General features: G+C 38.6%; 1 long non-coding RNA gene across 1 annotated transcript in view; it reads right to left on the reverse strand.

Moving 5' to 3' along the window:
- Positions 1 to 2,403: 2,403 nt before the first annotated feature.
- The window catches only part of LOC112407932 (uncharacterized), a 25,347-nt gene continuing 10,093 nt past the window's right edge, over positions 2,404 to 17,657 (reverse strand). The window contains exons 2-3 of the long non-coding RNA XR_003004859.1: positions 17,014 to 17,216; positions 2,404 to 8,030 (exon numbers count right to left, since the gene is read on the reverse strand). This is a non-coding gene — a long non-coding RNA (uncharacterized LOC112407932). The remainder of the gene's footprint in view (positions 8,031 to 17,013; positions 17,217 to 17,657) is intronic.

Consider the following 17,657-nt stretch of genomic DNA (forward strand, 5'->3'; position numbering starts at 1 on the left):
TGTCTAAAGGCGCCCCAGATGATGCTAACGTAAGCAAAGGTTGAAAACCTTTACTCGAAGGGGAAAAAAATTGTTCCTCTCCTAATCTCGGTCTGCCCCCTAGTGTTTGACAGTTGGAGATCTTGGCCCGCCCAGAGAGATTCAAGGCCAAAAAGTTAAGATGATTTTTACCCTAGGATCTGATTCTCCATTTCATTCAACGAATTCTTATTCAGCTGTTTGCAGTGCGCAAGACGCTGTAGATTCTGGAGATGCAACAAAACAGACAAAACTCCCTGCCCTTAGGGGGCTTACCTTATAGGGAAGGAAAACAAGTCAGCAAGCAAGTTGGCAAATTATATCGTTTCAAACGTGATAAAGTGGTCTAAGGAGGAAATAAAATAAGGTAATGAGGGGGGACCTTTCCAGAATACATGCCCGTCTTGCTTTGTCCTTGAAGATGGTAATTTCCTAAAAGGCAGGGTTGATACCGTATGTTTTTTGATACTCCATGCTTACTAAAAGTTTGTCAATTTTAATTAAGCTGGCTTTTTTAAAAAATCACTTTATGAATTACAAATGGAGCACGGTCTTTGGCTTCCTCTTTCCTCACCACCTAACTTTCCCTGCTTTTATCAGTCCCACATCCAGAAGACTGTCCTTTTGGCCTGCAGAGATCTCGCCTTCAATTCATGTTGTCCATACCTTATGATTGACGGTTTTGTTTTGTTTTGTGGCGGCTATACGGAAACTGAGCAGTACCCCACAGGGCCTTCCCAGGTACAGATTCCCCCTTCCCCCACCATATCTCCTGCCTCTCGTTTATAGAAAAGCTTTAGCCTCCTAGGCCTTCCCCAAGTTCTATGAAGCAAATTTACTCAGAGAAGTGAGGAGATACAGAAACAAAGGGAAAACAGTCAAGCAAGACAAAATAATAATAATTTAGCCATAAAGCAAAGTCAAGGACCTTTAGCTCCTCCTCAAGAGCTATAGACAATATCCTGAGCCACGTCCTTGATTTGTTTGGCAGACACTGAAACTCACACCAGGTGGAAGAAGTTTACTGCATGCTGCCCATAAGCACGTAGACCCCAGACCAGCTGGAACCAGAAGGTTGATGACTTTTAACTCCCAAAATACCACCCTGTTACCTCACCGCCAACCAATCAGAAGAATATCCACAAGATGATCAGGCCCCCTACAATCCTCACCTATAATATGGCCTTTAAAAGCCCTTCCCTGAAAGCCATCAGGGAGTTCGGGCCTTTTGAGCACGAGCTGCCCTATCTCGTTGCTTGACCCCACTTTGGGCGCCTTGCAATAAACACTATACTTTCCTTCACCACAACCCGGTGTCAGTAGATTGGCTTTACCATGAGTCAGGTGAGCAGACCCAGGTTTGGTTTGGTAATAATACTTCCTTATACTCTACCACACCTAACACAGTGCAATAAATATTTTATCAAATTACACTTTTTGGTTGGTTTTTACTCGAACTTTCGGTTGAGGCAATAGTAGGTTCAGGGAAAAAAATTAAGTTCAAGAGAATTTTTTAGGTTACATAGCTGGTGTAATGATACGTAGGGGTAGCTTGTAATTTTGTGCAATCAAGTCACCTTCCAGCCAGACACATTCTCATCAGTATAATCAGGGTATAAACAGTGTCAATGTTGGCTGGAACAGCTAGAACCAGGGACTCAATGCCATGAAGATGCCTCTTCTCCATCATTTATCTTTGCTATACTTTGCATACTGGCTTCATTCTTTTTTTTCTGAATAATGGCTTCCTCCACATGGCCAAAGCATCTCCTGAACTTCACATTTTACAATCGCAGACACATCCACGTGCTTGGAGACTGACCCAGAAATCTGTATCCCAAATACAAAAAGTCCTGAAAAGAGATTCATTGGCCCAGGTGGGATCAGGTACACACCCCTGGACAGGTCAACTGTGGCAGCAGGGCAAGGTGATGTGATTGGCCCATTTGACTTACCAGGAACCTCCTTACCCAGGCCCATGGACAGGTCACCATCTACTAGTATGGCTATTTCCATAAGTAGCCTCTCAGAGGGGAATATGCAGCACTCCTTAGAAAAGGAGTACAGAGCAACCAACCCCACAGATGTCCCACTGCAGATGTTATTTATTTATTTTATATTTTCTTTTTGGCTGTGTTGGGTCTTCGTTGCTGCGCGCCGGATTTCTCTAGTTGCGGCGAGCAGGGGCTACTCTTCGTCATTGTGGTGCGCGGACTTCTCATTGCGGTGGCTTCTCTTGTTGCGGAGCACGGGCTCTAGGTGCATGGGCTTCAGTAGTTGTGGCTCGCGGGCTGTAGAGCGCAGGTTCAGTAGTTGTGACGCATGGGCTTAGTTGCTCTGCAGCACGTGGGATCTTCCCAGACCAGGGCTTGAACCCGTGTCCCCTGCGTTGGCAGGCTATTCTTAACCACTGCACCACCAGGGAAGTCCCAGATGTTATTTAAAGAGAAAAAAAATGATCTCATCACTTAGCCCACTTACCTTAGTTCTAACCTCAGGGAACCCCTGCTAAAACCCAGCCAGCCCAGCATTCAATCACATGTCTACAATTATCTCAGTTGGCAGCATGAGTAAAATTCTTAAAACAGCTTAGCAACCCTGATTTCTATGTGTGTGGTGGTAGTGGGGTTGTAAGTGTGGTATATGCTACACCAAATTTTGGACAGCAGGGATAGAAAGGAAAGTGGTCACAAAATCAGGCCAGGAAACATGCAACAGTTGTATGGTGGTGAGAATCACTGTCCTGAATAATAGATTGTCCACCCCACCTGTTTGTTGTTATTCTCCGTTAGTTCTATTCTGAAATGGTCTCAGGGTAACAGAAATGGTATCAAATGTATCATTAAAATCAAAGACACCTCATCATACACTGACAGATACATAAGACATTATGAATGTCATTATTATTACAAGTAGAAGAATCATAACAAATAACAAAACCTAACAATACGTTATCAGTTCAACCTAGCATTAAGAGTGAAAAGTATCTAGTAAGCATCCTCGGGCTGCTAAACCATACATACTTTTGGATATCTAATTCAGGTAGAAAATGTTGTTGGAAAACTGTCATCAACTTTCAAACAAATTGATTCATGCTATTATTTCATTAGGATAGAGAAACCACTTTTTAAAAAATAGCTTATTTCCCAGACTAGAGATTATACAAAATAAAGTTGTGAGGGGGAGGAGGAAACAATGGAAAGGTGATTTTCTCCCTAAACCTGAAAGACTAGTGAGCTGTTACATGAAAATGCTTAGTATTATATCCACTTGTTCCAACAGAAGTAAAACCCAGGCTAGGAAATTTCAAAACAGTGGTGATTTTTTATCACTTTCCTTACCTTTCCTCAGCTCCACCTTTATGACTGCTCATCAAATCCAAGTGTTGAAAGGTTTTATATCTTTAGCAGTGCTCTTTTTCCTCTAACAATTTCCTCTTGCTTAAAAATGACAAACATGTAAAACATGTCATACTGTTAGTGACATGGGATCAGAGGGTTTCTTTAGGATAGGACATCTTCATCTCAGGGTGTCCTCTTCAATAAAGATGTCTCTTTCAATAAAATAGGACTTAAAAGGTAAAATTTCAGTGGGCAACTCTCCTACCCACGCCTAATCTTCTGATCATTCTTCACCTTGTCATGGCCACCCTCCTTCCCACTTCATCCACTTTCTCCAACAAATTCAGTTCTCTTCCATTCGTTCCTCCCTCTGCATCCTATTTCTCTCCATTCTCTTGCCCACCCACTTTCCATCATTTTTTTCACACCACCCCAACTGCTACCATCCTAGCTGGGAAATAGAGCCTCCCTTCAGACCCCAAGGCAGCCCATTCAGCTGGGCCAGCGTAGGAGCCAACCCTGCCATTCCTCAGCCCAAGGAAAATCAACAAGAACCTCTGATACAATTACAGCTGCACCAGGATGCATAGCCATTGAGGGAACAAAGCTATAAACATACTTCACTATCTCTGCAGAAGCACATGCTTCAGAGTGCCCGCAAGCTTTCGAAACTGACTTTACGATGAGGATTTGTATATTTTATAGACATTAAAATCATGCTGGTTGTTTGAATTTACATAACACGTTTTCGGGTATAAATTTGTATCTTGTGCTATTTGGAGATGGGGCCACACAAAGACAGGATGGTGCCATTAGTATTAGTTGACTTCATCTTCAGAAACAGTGGCGTTACTCTAGCTGGTTTATCGGTATATGTGATCTTTATGGGATTGCTAGACTGCTTTGTTCTGTTTTATAAGTAACTCATTAGCACACTGCATAGGACACCACATATGGCTTCTGTCTGGCCTCGTCTGTGGAGATGAAAAAACCAAGCCTGGAGAGAAGAAAGATCCTTGTTTTACTCCGAAAAAGGCTCTTCAAAGTGGCCATTTTTTCCTTGACTCCAGTTCCTATTATAACCCACAGTTATTCCCCATGTATTGCTCAGGCTCTTGCATCTCCCTCACCCTGGCCCTAGCAGTTACTGTAAAAATTCCCTGAGGAGATATATATATCTCCCTGAGGAGGTATAGGTATAGATAAAGACATAGATATAGATATATAGATACCGTAAAAAATGGCACAACTAAAACCACCAAATCAATAAATAGTATTTAGCTCTCAAACTGGGAGCTTCCAAATTCAAAGATTGATATGAAGCTCATAGGCATGAAATTAAAGGATAGTTTATAAAGTGAAAATGAGAAAGTTATTAACGTTTACAATGACTCGTTATTACAATGGGGGTTCCAGATGGCAGGAGATTGGTTAAAAGTGATTCTCTTATACCATTTTTAGGAAGATGACTTAAGTTTTATTATGACTGTCAGAGGCATTTATAAGAAATAACCTAAGGGGGCTTCCCTGGTGGCGCAGTGGTTGAGAGTCCACCTGCCGATGCAGGGGACACGGGTTCGTGCCCTGGTCCGGGAAGATCCCACATGCTGCGGAGCGGCTGGGCCCGTGAGCCATGGCCGCTGGGCCTGCGCATCCGGAGCCTGTGCTCCGCAGCAGGAGAAGCCACAACAGTGAGAGGCCCGCGTACCGCAAAAGAAAAAAAGAAATAACCTAAGTTTTGCTTATGTTCATGAAATAATCTAAACTTAGTTTTGCTTCCGTGGCTTGCATGGTTTTGTCTGCCCAGGGAAGCCTCAGGTTTGGTCTCCCTTTTGTTATGTTTAGCAATTCCCCCCTTTCTGGTCATTATCTCAGCAAGCTAAGGGTGTGGCCGACTAGTTTAGCATTACTCTTGGTAACCACTGTTGATACAGCCAGGCTAAAGAATCACACGTTCATTGTTTCCAATAGTTGAGTCAACAGGATGGAGGGTCATGTAGTTGCTGTTACCAACAGCTGCATCATCACAGACATGGGAAGTTAGATCACTGAGTTCTTCAGGTTGTCTAATCCTGATGGATATCATTTGGTGTATGAGAGGCCAGCAAAAGGCATTTAAAACCCTTGGGAGGATACAATGCACTAGAAAGGTTAACACGATGACTATAATCAGAATAGTAGCCAAGAATTTTAAAAATTCTCAAGGGCAGAGAATCCCAGAAGCTAAGATCTAACCAACTAGATAACTCGAATGGGCTGTAATCAAATTCAGGCTTTACCTATATATACACATATTTTATATATATATATATATATATATATATATATGTATAAAATATATTTTTTTAACATACGCACAACGTGATGTATTAGCAATCATATATCCTCATGATTACCTAGGACAGGATGAACATGAGGATATTTTAGTTCAGGAGGTGGTACTGCAGGTGTGCCTCCACCTAAGTTAGGCCTCTATACGATGTGAGCAATAAGGTAATTTAATAAGACGCATTTCTATGGAAATAAAAGAAAAACAAGGGTTAACAGTTCGAGCAAATTATAAATTCAGTTTCTGAGTTTGGAGAGCAGCCAATTGAGAACATTTCTAGATTTGAATTCGAAGCATCTTTAGGGAGTGGAATAAGGATGGCAGTTTCAATCTGTGGATTTTCCTGGTTTGCAGCTTAACTGTCTTTGATGTCATCAAGTATTCTACTGAACTTTCTTGAGCAGCCTTTACAGCAACAAGCATGAAGGTTGTCCGTACATGATCTATTGTGGTGATTTCTCTGAAGTTTACAAGTAGATAACGAAACCTCAAAGACAATTAACAGGACTAGAATTTGATAATGAATACACCATACTTTTCTATACTTACCTGGTAGGAGAGATACCATGATAACCATAGTTTTCTAGTGAAACAATTTTTTCCATAGTCATCCCACTTTTGTCAAAATACTTATAGTGAAACTAATTTGTTTATAAGTCATCTTATTAAACTTGGATAGATTATTTACATAAATGTAGTAAGAATAGTAATTCTATGCAGATTCTCAAATATGAGATTTTGGTCAAAGCCTTGGTAATATCCAAGGGGCTTTACTGGCTCCATAAAGTCAACTTTAGTTCTTTAAAATTGCCTGGTAATAAAGAATTTCAGATTAGACCTTTAAAGTCTCTTTAGGCTAAGAAGCCAAGCTAAGGACTTGTTTACTTGTGTCCTGCTACAAGAAGAACAAATTCTTATTGAGTTTATATAAATACATATATTGTCATGAAAAGAAGAGTATTTAATAAGAGTTTCTGAATTCTGGAGGGATTAGGTAGGGAGAAAAAGATAAATGTTTCAAATTTTGTTTACAAAAGTATACTTTCTCAAATTGCTGTCAAGTTATAAATATTAATAGCTTAAAAGAGAGGAGCAAAAGGAGTCCTTTAAATCTGGAAAACAAAACATTAAACAACCAGCAATATTTAAAATGAAGTCATAAAAGTTATAATCATCTTCATCAGTTCATTCAGTCTCCTGTAATTAATTTTTGTTTTGCTTCATCTTGGGTTAGTAGCTTTATGAATCAATCACTTTTCCAGTAGAGTCTTAGAAATTCTTACCCAGTTCAGTGTCATGATCTTAAAGTTATCAGAAACTTGTATTCTAGAGTACTTGTTAATATCTTTTCCATAAATCTCTTTGAAGATGAAGCATTTTGCCTGTAGATGATTACAAGTGCTTTCAGAGAGGAATCAAGAGTAAAACAATAACTGTGACAAAAGACTTAAAAACATCCATGGTTAAAGATCTAGTGAGAATTCACCAAAAAATGATGCCCAAATTATTATTTTGTGACATACAATATTATAAAATAATCACTGGAATTTTGACTGATAACATTATACAAGGACATATCAGGTTTTTAGGAATTTCATATAATTTCTAGAACACATATTAATAATATATACTATGTAAATATAATCTAAGAAGGTCAAACATTACTTTTTATTTGACAATGTTTGCCATGCAATTTAATATCAAATAAGCCTCAATAAACTGAGATTTCTCTTTTATAAGGAGAAAGAGTAAATTTTTTCAGAACTTCCAGGGGCCCTCTGGAAAATTCCAAAGTTAGTTTGAGGTCAAAAAGACTTCATTCAGAATTTGATTTGGGGAAGTTTGTTAAAAATGTCAAAAGATTTGAAACCCTTGATCAATTAGGAGTGTAAGTTATCTGTTCACCAAAGTGATAACTGAAAGATTTCAAAGGCAAATATAGGAAGTTATATAGTTGTAAAAAACCTTAGCTCTTAAAATTGAAAAAACTCAGTTTTCCTAATTAAAGATCTGATAAAGACAATGTGGAACACAGGAAATATTTCCCATGACACGGAATCCTTGTTTCCTAGGCAGATTACATTAAAGGTAAAGAAAAACCTTTTATAATATTTTATTAAGAACAGACCAATAATCTAAGAAATTTTGTGATTTTAACAGAGAGAAAATTAAACTCTAGTTTTGTATCAGTACATTACTGGGCTCATTTTAAAAATCCTTGTAAATAAATCTATTCAATTTTAGCCAGCTGTGACCTCACAACATAAAATTTCTCTTCCACAAACCTTTTGCATCTTTCTATATTCATTAAGGTTTTGCCTTCTTCTTTTTCCTTTCATCTTCTGAAAAAAAAAACAGTCATTTTATTTTACACATTACTCTCTTTCTCCTTAACAAAAACACATCCTATATTCCTTGCATACTCCTCATATGAAAATACATTTTATTGTAAATCAACTACAATTTTTTAAAATTACAAGTTCAAACCTCATAATAAGGATCACTTTGATGTTCCATATCCCTAGAATCAGCAATATTTCACTATTATATTGATTTCTTCCAATCAATGTGAGGGAGAGCAATGTCAGTTTTCATTTCTTTGAATCAAAGTACAAAACTGCAGGGCAGAATAGTCTAACAAATAATGTTCATGTGCTGTTGGTTGTCAAAGAGAAGAGTTAGAGGGAAAGAGAAAACCAGACATCAGCTCCTCTCCCTAAAATACACTAAACAACCAGCTCAGGTGGTTTTGTGTCCTATTCACTTGTGCAGTAACTATTGCTCGTATCCATGCCATGTAAACTCAGTCTATTATTTTCAGGATGTAGAACATACCTCTACATCCTTAGCAAGGAAACGGAAGAGCCAGTCTCATAATGAATGAGTGCTTTGGCACTTGTTAGGGGTTTGTATCCTCGGGTTTAGACCAATGAGTTTATTAATTTCCTAATGCTAGATATTCAGGGGCTTTATGGAGAATGAATAGAAGTTCTGTTGACAGAATTAAAGGCTATGTAGCTGTGACAACATTAAGAATGTCTCAGTTCTACTCTGTTTTTGGAATCTGAAGGGAGAAGGAAGTATGTAGAAAAAATATGCAAACACTTACTGAAAACTGTTCGTTCCTTTTTTATTCAAATATTTTATGGAGTTGTTTTTTATGAAGAAATGAAATAAATCTCTACTGATATTTTTTTAAATCCAATTTTCTTCCCTTTCTTTGTATACAAAGTTGTTTTCCTTCACTGTTTATTGTTTCTAGTAGCTCTATTTTTACATATGAAAATTACAAAGCAGGCAGCAGTGAACTATCTATCATATATTAGCACCCTATAGTAAATTAGCAAATTTATAAATACATAATTGTAAAAACTTATATTTTTCAGAAACACGTTTTTCATAGTACAATATTTAATGTGGTTTTAATGTGGCAAAAGACATATTTATTAATAGACCCAAATATCTTTGTCTCTGTAAAAATTAAGAAAAATAAATAAATTTAAATTTATGTTTAGTGATCAATGTCTCAGTAAATTATCTTATTTGGAAATGATCTAGAGAATAAATGTTCATTATTTAGTTTAGCTTAGTATAAACTTTTATTTTATTTACATTTATTTAAATTACTTGTTTTTAACAATTATGCTTAGATTAGCCATCAAACAGCTAGCCATCATCTTAAGTTATTGTTTTTTGTTTGTTTGTTTGTTTTTGTTTTGCGGTATGCGGGTCTCTCACTGTTGTGGCCTCTCCCGTTGCAGAGCACAGGCTCCGTATGTGCAGGCTCAGCGGCCATGGCTCACGGGCCCAGCCGCTCTGGCATGTGGGATCTTCCCCGACCAGGGCACGAACCCGTGTCCCCTGCATCGGCCGGCGGACTCTCAACCACTGTGCCACCAGGGAAGCCCTTAAGTTATTTTGTAACATAGAGATAGCATGAGCCTATTTGACAAATAAACCAAGGTAGAAAAAGTTATATGTTTGCATTACATTTAGTATTGACAATTCCAAAGACAAGGCTGTTTTTATTAAACCAACAAACTTAAACTGACTTTTATTTAACAAAGATTATCCTGATCATGTGAACTTGAAAACAGTTGGATTAGAGTTTCCATTTCTGAGAGTTTTAGGAATATTTAATTTATACAGGCACTTATTTCTCTTTAAGCTAACTAAGTAGAATTCTTTTTAAAATATCAGGGGCAGAGTCAAGATGGCAGTGTGGGAAGATGTAGAGTTAGCGTCTCCCCACAACTAGGGCGCCTGCTGGCCGCTGGTGGGGAGTCCCGCAAGGAGACAGGAGGAACCCCAAAGTGAACCAGTAGGACGTAGGGGTACTGAGCAGGGAGGAGAAGTGGAAGCCCGACAGAATCAGTGCCCCTGAGGCCAGGGAGATCAGGAGAAGCAGGCGGTAGGGGCCCTCCCAGACCGGAGAAGCAGGACAGGAGGGCGTTTACACCACCCACTCGAGCCCAGGAAGCCTGCTGGGCTCCTAGGTGAGGTCCCCTGCCCTCTGAGACCAGGGGTTGGTGGGACACACCTGGGCCCCTTCTGTTCCTTGATCCTAAGCCCCAATCTCCACAGCCCCCAAGGCCTTTTCCAGCCCTGTGGGTCCTGAGCATTGGCCCTGCCCACCACCCAAACCTCACCCTTGCTTAGGCCCTGCCCTCCACAGCCAAGGCCTTCCCCCACCTTTTTTTCCCCCTCCTCCTCTTTTTTACTATTGTGGTACTGTAGTTCTTTCCGGTTGTTGATTCATCTATATTTTTATTTTTATATTCTTCATAACATATCTGTTAGTTTCCTAGTCTAATTTTATATTTCACTTTGTTATTGGGGTTTTTTTTGTTTTTTGCTTTTTCTGCCGCTCCAGGTGGCTTGCGGGATCTTGGTTCATGAGCCCAGAATTGGGCCTAAGCTCCTGCGGTGGGAGCTCCGAGTCCAAACCACTGGACTAACAGAGAACCTCAGACCCCAGGGAATATTCTTTGGAGTGAGGTCTCACAGAGTTCCTCATCTCAGCACCAAGACCCATCTCTACCCAAGAGCCTACAAACCCCAGACTTGGAAACCTCAGGCCAAACAACCCGTAAGACAGGAACACAATCCCACTCAAAAAAAAAAAAAAAAAAAAAGAGACACGGCAGAAAAAAATATCACAGATGAAGGAGCAAGGTAAAACCTACAAGACCAAATAAATGAAGAGGAAATAGGCAATCTACCTGAAAAAGAATTCAGAGTAATGATAGTAAAGATAATCCAGAATCTCAGAAATAGAATGGAGGCACGGATTGAGAAAATACAAGAAATGTTTAACACAGATCTAGAAGAACTAAAGAACAAACAAACAGAGATGAACAACATAATGACTGAAATGAAAAATACACTAGAAGGAATCAATAACAGAAAAACTGAGGCAGAAGAACAAATAAGTGAGCTGGAAGACAAAATGGTGGAAATAACTGCCAAGGAGCAAACTAAAGAAAAAAGAATGAAAAGAATTGAAGACAATTTCAGAGACCTCTGGGACAACAATAAATGTGCCAACATTCGAATTATAGGGGTCCCAAAAGAAGAGGAGAAAAAGAAAGGGCCTGAGAAAATATTTGAAGAGATTATAGCTGAAAACTTCCTTAACATGGGAGAGAAAATAGTCATTCAGGTCCAGGAAGCACAGAGAGTGCCATATAGGATAAACCCTAGGAAAAACACACCAAGACACATATTAATCAAACTAATAAAAATTAAACTCAAAGAAAAAATATTAAAAGCAGCAAGGGAAAAACAAAACATAATATACAAAGGAATCCCTATAAGTTATCAGTGGGCTTTTCAGTGGAAACTCTATAGGCCAGAAGGGAGTGGCAGGATATACTTAAAGTGATGAAAGAGAAAAAGCTACAACCAAGATTACTCTAGCCAGCAAGGATCTCATTCAGATTTGACGGAGAAGTCAAAAGCATTTCAGACAAGCAAAAGCTAAGAGAATTCAGCACCACCAAACCGGCTTTACTGCAAATGCTAAAGAAACTTCTCAAAGGGGGAAACACAAGAGAAGAGAAAGACCCACAAAAACCAACCCAAAACAACTAAGAAAACGGTAATAGGAACATACGTATCGATAATAACCTTGAATGTAAATGGATTAAATGCCCCAATCAAAAGACACAGACTGGCTGAATGGATACAAAAACAAGACCCATATATATGCTGTCTTCAAGAGACCCACTTCAGACCTAGGGACACATACAAACTGAACATGAAGGGATGGAAAAAGATATTCCATGCAAATGGAAATCAAAAGAAACCTGGAGTAGCAATACTCATATCAGATAAAATAGACTTTAAAATAAAGTCTGCTACAAGAGACAAGGAGGGACACTACATAATGATCAAAGGATCAATCCAAGAAGAAGATATAACAATTATAAATGTTTATGCACCCAACATAGGAGCACCTCAATACATAAGGCAAATGCTAACAACCAGGAAAGGAGAAATCAACAGTAACACAGTAATAGTAGGGTACCTTAACACCCCACTTACACCAATGGACAGATCATCCAAACGGAAAATAAATAAGGAAGCACAAGCTTTAAATGATACAATAGACCAGATAGATCTAATTGATATTTATAGAACATTCCACCCAAAAGTGGCAGAATACACTTTCTTCTCAAGCGCACATGGAACATTCTTCAGGATAGATCACATTTTGGGTCACAAATCAAATCTTGGAAAATTTAAGAATATTGAAATCATATCAAGCATCTTTTCTGACCACAACGCTATTAGATTGGAAATCAATTACATGAAAAAAACTGTAAAAAAACACAAATACACAGAGGCTAAACAGTACACTACTAAATAACCAAGAGATCACTGAAGAAATCAAAGAAGAAATTAAAAAATACATAGAAACAAATGACAACGAAAACACAACGACCCAAAACCTATGTGACGCAGCAAAAGCAGTCCTAAGAGGGAAGTTTATAGCAATACAATCTCATCTCAAGAAACAAGAAAAATCTCAAATAAACAATCTAACCCTACACTTAAAACAACTAGAGAAAGAGGAACAAAGAAAACCCAAAGTCAGTAGAAGGAAAGAAATCATAAAGATCAGAGCAGAAATAAATGAAATAGAAACAAATAAAACAATAGCAAAGATCAATAAAACTAAAAGCTGGTTCTTTGATCAGATAAACAAAATTGATAAACCCTTAGCCAGACTCATCAAGAAAAAAAGGGAGAGGATGCAAATCAATAAAATTAGAAATGAAAAGGGAGAAATCACAACTGACACTGCAGAAATACAAAGGATTATAAGATACTACTACAAGCAACTATATGCCAATAAAGTGGACAACCACGAAGAAATGGACAAATTCTTGGAAAGGTACAATTTTCCAAGACTGAACCAGGAAGAATTAGAAAATATAAACAGGCCTATCACAAGTAATGAAATTGAAACCGTAATTAAAAATCTTCCAACAAACAAAAGTCTAGGACGAGATGGCTTCACAGGCAAATTCTATCAAACATTTAGAGAAGAGCTAACACCAATCATTCTCAAAATCTTCCAAAAAATTGCAGAGGGAGCAATTCATTCCATGAAGCCACCATCACCCTGATACCAAAACCAGTAAATGATATCGCAAAACAAGAAAATTATAGACCAATATCACTGATGAACATAGATGCAAAAATCCTCAACAAAATACTAGCAAACAGAATCCAACAGAACATTAAAAGGATCACACACCATGATCAAGTGGGATTTATCCCAGGGATGCAAGGATTCTTCAATATACGCAAATCAATCAATGTGATACACCACATTAACAAATTAAGGAATAAAAACCATATGATCAAAAAAAAAAAAACCATATGATCATCTCAATAGATGCAGAAAAGGCTTTTGACAAAATTCAACACCCATTTATGAAAAAAACCCTCCAGAAAATGGGTAGAGGGAACCTACCTCAACATAATAAAGGAAATATATGACAAACCCACAGCAAACGTCATTCTCAATGGTGAAAAACTGAAAGCATTTCCACTAAGATCAGGAACAAGACAAGGATGTCCACACTCACCACTCTTATTCAACATAGTTTTGGAAGTCCTAGCCACAGCAATCAGAGAAGAAAAAGAAATAAAAGGAATGCAAATTGGAAAAGAAGAAGTAAAACTGTCACTGTTTGCCAATGACATGATATTATACATAGAAAATCCTAACGATGCCACCAGAAAACTACTAGAACTAATCAGTGAATTTGGTAAGGTTGCAGGATACAAAATTATTGCACAGAAATCTCGGGCACTCCTATACACCAACAACGAAAAATCAGAAAGAGAAATTAAGGAAACACTCCCATTAACCATTACAACAAAAAGAATAAAATACCTAGGAATAAACCTGCTTAAGGAGGCAAAAGACTTGTACTAAGAAAACTATAAAACACTGATAAAAGAAGTCAAAGATGACATAAACAGATGGAGAAATATACCATGTTCTTGGATTGGAAGAATCAATATTGTGAAAATGACTATACTACCCAAAGAAATCTACAGATTCAACACAATCCATACCAAACTACCAATGGCATTCTTCACAGAACTAGAATTAAAAAGTTTACAATTTGTATGAAAACACAGAAGACCCTGAATAGCCAAAGCAATCTTGAGAAAGAAAAACGGAGTTGGAGGAATCAGGCTCCCTGACTTCAAACTATACCACAAAGCTACAGTAATCAAGACAGTATGGTGGTACTGGCACAAAAACAGAAATATAGATCAATGGTACAAATAGAATGCCCAGAGATAAACCCACGCACCTATGGTCACCTAATTTATGACAAAGGAGGCAAGAACATACAATGGAGGAAAGACAGCCTCTTCAATAAGTGGTGCTGGGAAAACTGGACAGCTACATGTAAAAGAATGAAATTAGAACACTACCTAACATCATATACAAAAATAAGCTCCAAATGGATTAAAGACTTAAATGTAAGACCAGACACTATAAAACTCTTAGAGGAAAACATAGGAAAAACACTCTTTGACATAAACCACAGCAAGATCTTTTTTGACCCACCTCCTAAAGTAATGGAAATAAAAACAAAAATAAACAAATGGGACTTAATTAACCTTAAAAACTTTTGCATAGCAAAGGAAACCATAGACAAGACAAAAACACAACCCTCACAATGGGAGAAAATATTTGCAAATGAAACAACAGACAAAGGATTAATCTCCAAAATATACAAAGAGCTCATGGAGCTAGCTCAATATCAAAAAAACAAACAATTCAGTTAAAAAATGGGCAGAAGACCTAAACAGACATCTCACCAAGGATGACATACAGACGGCCAAGAGGCACATGAAAAGATGCTCCACATCACTAATTACTAGAGATATGCAAATCAAAACTACAATGAGGCATCAACTCATGCCAGTCAGAATGGCCATTATCAAAATATCTAGAAACAATAAATGCTGGAAAGGGTGTGGTGTAAAGGGAATCCTCCTGCACTGCTGGTAGGATACAACCACTATGGAGAACAGTATGGAGGTTCCTTAAAAAACTAAAAATAGAACTACCATATGACCCAGCAATCCCACTACTGGGCACATACCCTGAGAAAACCATAATTCAAAAAGAGTCATGTACCACAATGTTCATTGTAGCACTATTTACAATAGCCAGGACATGGAGCCAACCTAAATGTCCATCAACAGATGAATGGATAAAGAAGATATGGCACATATATACAATGGAATATTACTCAGCCATAAAAAGAAACGAAATTGAGTTATTTGTAGTGAGGGGATGGACCTGGAGTCTGTCACACAGAGTGAAGTAAGTCAGAAAGAGAAAAACAAATACCATATGCTAACACATATATATGGAATCTAAAAACAAAAATGGTACTGATGAACCTAGTTGCAGGGCAGGAATAAAGTGACAGACATAGAAAATGGACTTGACGACATGGGGTGGGAGGGCGAAGCTGGGGCGAAGTGAGAGTAGCATCGACGTATATATACTACTGAATGTAAAATAGTTGGCTGGTGGGAAGCAGCTGCATAGCACAGGGAGATCGGTTCGGTGCTTCGCCATGACCTAGAGGGGTGGGATAGGGACGGTGGGAGGGAGGCTCAAGAGGGAGGGGATATGGGACACGTGTATGCATATGGCTGATTTGCTTTGTTGTGCAACAGAAACTAACACAGTATTGTGAAGCAATTATACCCCAATAAAGATCTATTAAAAAAATATCATATAGGGCTTCCCTGGTGGCACAGTGGTTGAGAGTCTGCCTGCCGATGCAGAGGACACGGGTTCGTGCACCGGTCTGGGAAGATCCCACATACCGTGGAGCGGCTGGGCCCGTGAGCCATGGCCACTGAGCCTGCGCGTCGGGAGCCTGTGCTCCACAACAGGAGAGGCCACAACAGTGAGAGGCCCGTGTACCGCAAAAAAAAAAAACCAAAAAAAAATATCATATATACATCGGAATTCCGTGGAGGTCCAGTGGTTACGACTCGGGGCTTTTACTGCCAAGGGTCCGGGTCCAACCCCTGGTTGGGGAACTAAGATCCCACAAGCTGCACGGGGTGGCCAAAAAAAATATCATATATGTATATATATAATATACATACATATATGGATATACATAAACATGTAGACAGAGACAAAGGTCTTATAGTTTTTAATTTTAGCCATATCTCAGGTATAATAATACAAAACTCAAAAGAATCTGGATCCAAATTGTGTTTCTGGCCGACAGACTAATTTAAGGTTACCTGCTCAGATGGCCAAAGTTTTTTAATGAAGATTTTGTGCGTGTGTGTGTGTGTGTGTGTGTGTGTGCGCACACACGCACACGCGCACTGTAAGGATTCTTTTAGAAAAGCTATTTTTAGAGTCATTTTTTCTCTTAGAAACTTCTGCATACCAATCAAAGAGTATCTTCCATCGTCTCTGAGAGGTTTGCAATCCTCTTTTCAAGGGCACCCCGTAAAGTGGACTATCTTATCTAAGTTAAAATTTCCCCGAAGTGGCCACTACAATTCCAAATTATCCTTTGTAAAGTTCATCCATTTTGCCAGAAAGGCACAAGATCCTGGTCCATAGTAGGTATACATACAAGAAGCAAGAGTTTTTAAGGGAGGAGGAGAATGAGATTTAGATGAGGTGGAACCTATCTCTTCCTCTAGATTCCCTGAAACAATCTGTGAGGAGCTCAGTAATCCTACCATTGCCTAAATCCCAGGGAATCACAAGTTTCTCCCCTTTCAGACAGAAGGGTGACTTACCAAGAAGCTTCAACAAGCAGAATACAGGTATGCACAATAAATTCCGAGAGCTCAACATGCAAAGAGAGCAACATTCAGGCTGACTGCAAGGTTGGCAAGAAAGTGGTGAGCTCAATGGGCCCAGTGGGTACCAGCACATGGCTGCTCGCTGGCCTCAGAGCTGTTGAGGGTCTTCTCTGGATACCACTTCTGATGTCAGAAAACTGTCAAAAATCCAGAAATAACATAATCAAAACCACCAAATCAATAAATAGTATTTAGTAAGAGTTTGTTGTGTATATAAAAACAGGAACTGGGAGCTTCCAGAGTCAAAGATGGATATGAAGGTCACAGGCATTAAATTACAGCAAGGCTTATAAAGTGAAAATGAGAGGAAAAAAAAGTGAAAATGAGAAAGTTATTAACGTTTACAATGACTGGTTATTACAATGGGTGGTTCCAGATGGCAGGGGATTGGTTAAAAGTGATTACCTCATACCATTTTAAAGACCATGACTTAAGGTTTTTTTTTTATGATTGTCAGAGGTATTTACAAGAAATAACCTAGGTTAAGTTTCATTTATGTTCATGAAATAAGCTAGATTTAGTTGAGCTTACTGGCTTAAATGGTTTTGTCTGCTCAGGGAATTCTCAAGTCCAGTCTC

Source organism: Neophocaena asiaeorientalis, unplaced genomic scaffold, assembly GCF_003031525.2.
Source record: "Neophocaena asiaeorientalis asiaeorientalis breed wild unplaced genomic scaffold, Neophocaena_asiaeorientalis_V1.1 scaffold1105, whole genome shotgun sequence".
Classification (NCBI taxonomy): domain Eukaryota; kingdom Metazoa; phylum Chordata; class Mammalia; order Artiodactyla; family Phocoenidae; genus Neophocaena; species Neophocaena asiaeorientalis.